The following is a 4,156-nucleotide window of genomic DNA, read 5'->3' on the forward strand; positions in this document are numbered from 1 at the left end:
GTAGTGAGGTTGGCCCTGGATGGGACATTGTTTCATTCAGCTGTGCATGGGGTTGCTATGAGTCGGTTCCGACTCAATGGCACCTAACAACAACAACAACAACAGTTTCCCTGCCACCTTAAAAATTTTTGACCATTTAGTCTACTATAGATTATTTTTCTTAAAAAACAACTCATTATTCATGGGTGATATTCTTTATTGTATGAACCAATAGGCTACTTGGCTAAAAGATGACCTCAAGGGATAATTTCAGATTAAGATTTAAAGTGCATCTCAGAGTGAAGGCTAAATCTTGGGATGTCCTCTATTCTCAACCAGTCCAATAGGTTTGGACTTTTAAAGAATTTGAATTCTGGTGTACATTTCTCTCCTATTCTATAAGGATCCACTTTTTGTGACCCTAATCAGAATAGTTGGTAGGGTAGTTAGAAACTATGCAGTTCTTCTGACCTCAGGATATTTTAGGCCATAATTCATGGGGACTGTAAATTAATCTTGTAGACTAGTTTCTTCTCTGAGTCACTAGTTTCCTTTCTTTTTTTGTTCCAGATTAGTAAAGACCAATAGTTGTATCTTAGATGGTCTCTTACAAGCTTTTAAGACCCCAGACACTATTCAACACAAAGGAATGTAGACCCTACACTTTATAATTTATATTAGGTCAGTGACCTTAGTTGACCCATGAGACCAATGATCCTAAGCCTTCAAACCCAGAAGACTAATCTCATGAGATGTTTGGTTATATCTAAGAAGTATACATACTTGTGTCATTTATGGGCACTAGTATCTACATATGAGTGGAAATGCATGCATGTACACACATAACTGTATGTACAAATGCCTGTAGATATTTCTATTTGTGCACATATGTGTTCACATATCATACTCATATACTTATATGCCTATCTAAAAATTTGCATAACAAAACACATATATTTGGTGGTTGTTGCAAAATTACATTGTCATATCCTTTACCAAAGACACCCTCTTCTCTTGTGCATCCTCTTCTTAGTGAAGCTAAGTGTACTTCATCCACTTCAATGCTACCTTTCCCATCACCAAAAATAGCAAGGATCCTATAGTGAGTGGTTATAAATTGGGCTGCGAACTGCAAGGTCAGCAATTTGAAACTACCAGCTGTTCTGTGGGAGAAAGATGAGGCTTTCTGCTCCTGTAAAGATTTACAGCCTCGGAAACTGTACAGTGTCGCTATGAGTTGGAATCGACTCCATGGCACATAACCACCACCACCACTCTATCTTAATAAGAGCTTTGCATCAGCCTGCTAATCACAAAGTCAACAGTGAATTCACCAGCCACTCTGTGGGAGAGAGATGAGGCTTTCAGCTCCCATATAGATTTACAGCCTCAGAAACCATATACAGGGTTGATATGAGTGGAATTGACTCAACAGCACACAACAACAATTTCAATAGTGTTTCTTTCTCTACTTCCCTCTCCCTCCACTGCCACTCATCCTTGGTAATGACTCCTGAGTGTTGTTCTCTATATAAATATCTATTCTTGTCTTCTTACAAAAGTGCCATTATATATTTGACTTTTTGTGATTATCTTATTTCATTCTGGAGTCATCTCCTTCAAATTCATCTACATTATGTTTCAAGAACTTATCATTATTCTTTATGATTGCATAATAGTCCATTGTGTGTATATACCACAGTTTGCTTATACATTCATCTGTTGATTGGCACTTGGGTGTCTCCATTTTCTTGCTATTGTGAATAATGCTGCAATGAAATTAGGTATGCATATGTCTATTTGTGTGACTGCTATTAGATCTCCAGGGTAATGTGATTCATGGACATAAAGCATTTCTATTTCCAGCTTTTTGAGGACATGCCACACTGTTTTTCATAGTGGTTATACCATTTTACAATCCTACCAGTAATGGATAAGAGTTCCAACCTATCCTCACTGGGGTTTTTTGGTACATTTTTTATCAGTACTGTTTTTCTTCTTCTTCTTTTGCAGGGATGAAATGGTATCTCAGTGTAGTTTTGAGTCCAGGTATTCTTCTTCTTCTTTTGCAGGGATGAAATGGTATCTCAGTGTAGTTTTGAGTCCAGGTATGACACTGTGGGTTAATGCACTGGACTGCAAAGTTGGTTTGATCTACAAGGTCGGTGGTTCAAGCTCACAAATTGCTCCTTGGAAACCCTACACAGGGTTGTTATGGGTCGGAACTGCTTCAACGGCACTTAACAACAACAATGGCTAATAGGAATCCTGGTGTGGTGCTGTAGGATACACAGTTGACTGCAAGCTCAGTTTGAACTGAAAGGGTGGTGGTTCAACCTCACCTGTACAGGGTCGCTGTGAGTCCAAACCAACTCGACAGCACTTGACAAAAACAATGGCTAGTAATTACAAGCATCTTTTCAGATCTTTGTTGGTTACTTAAATGTTTTCTTTGGTGAAGTTTTATTTGAAGGATTATTTGTCTTTTTGTTGGTGAATGTTAAAGTTTTCTGTAGATTTTAGAGATTAAACCTTTTTCAGGTTTGTTGTCCTCTAATATTTCCCCCAGTCTGTAGACTTTCTTTTACTGTCTTTTGATGTGTTTATTTTTCAGGATGTCCCAGTTATCTAACTTGTCTTCTGTTATTTGTCCATTTGTAGTTATATTCAATCTACTTTTATATCATTCTTTAAAATTTTTTGTTAGCTTTGTAATGTAAATAATAGTAATGTGAAAGTATGTATATGATTCATAAATAAATGTGCATGTACTGGGAATATGTGTTTAACAACATTTCTAGTGGTAAGGTGTAAGTCTAAAGAAAACGTTGTGGAGTGCGTCTCACTTAATTCTGGAAGATAATTTTTCTAGAAGGCATTCAGAGCTATCAATGCTGTACATCTAATTCTTTGCAACATCAAGAACTTTCCAGGCCTCATTATAACAGAAGAAACGAAAACAAGCTACTAACAATGAAGACATTTGAGGCAAGTTTCCTCCTTTGAAGAGAAAAGACTCTGCACGCGTTATAAGACCCTAGCCTATGACCAGAAGGAAGTAGGTAATAGGCAGCTACAATAGAAAGTTCTGCTTGCTTTGTTCTGGTCCTTGGACACAGATCATTGTTGGCTTTGGCTTCATCTTATTAACATTCTTAGGCAGGAGTAATACTTAAACAACATTGAACGTCTCTGCAAATATCATCATCACCACCACCACCACCAAACATACTGATTTAGTCTCTTCTGATTTACCACTGTGTACATTTGAAAAATTCTTGATGGTTCAAGAGATAAATAGAAAAATTCCCCTGGGAAAACCCTTTGATCTAATGGGGTAAATAAGAAAGCAATGTTATCATTTCTGGGAGAAGAAGGCACAATTTATTTAGTCAAATTATTTTACAACATAGTCTCCATTGACAGTTGTCAGCTTAACACTTAATATAGTTTAAAAAGTCAACGATTACCTGAAAAATTATATATATTTTAATATCTAAAAATATATTGCATATGTAGAACAGAAGATCCCTTATATCCACAAGGGAAGGTTTGGTTGTTTTTTCCAAGTTGTGAGGATTGCAGTCCTGTTATTTACAAACATTTCCAAGCATTACAGATTTAAATGGTTTGTTTTTTACTTCTTTGTGCACTCCCGTTAAATAACTGCACTAGTGCTTCTCTTTCTAGCAAGTCTGAGACTCAAATAAACTGTTTTCTTTTCTGTAATAGTCACATTATGCTTTTTAAAAAACCAGCTATAAAAACGTACAAACAGCCCAAATGTACAGATTGACAAAAGATGTACAAATTACACTTAAAAAAATAACGACTGATTTGATAGTAAAATTGTTATTTGTGACCGAGGTCAACTCGTTTATTTATTCTTTTTAATTTTTTTATTTACTTATTTTTAATACTGTGAGATATAGCAAAATAACTCTGCATAATTTATACAGTAAGTTGCCTTCTGGTTGGTTGACCCTGGACTGACGGTCTGACAAACGCACAGCGCTTGCGAATCTGCTTGTGTTTAGAAATCCCTAAGACTCTTCCAAGTTTTGGGACCCACTGTCATTATTCAAAAAAAAAAAAAAAAAAAAAAGCTATTAAAATTTTGTAGCTTCTATCTTGACTATTTCTAGAGAGAATGGTCAGTCTAGTGCACCCTGCCCAC

The sequence above is a fragment of the Chrysochloris asiatica genome, unplaced genomic scaffold (genome assembly GCF_000296735.1).
Source record: "Chrysochloris asiatica unplaced genomic scaffold, ChrAsi1.0 scaffold00222, whole genome shotgun sequence".
Classification (NCBI taxonomy): Eukaryota; Metazoa; Chordata; class Mammalia; order Afrosoricida; family Chrysochloridae; genus Chrysochloris; species Chrysochloris asiatica.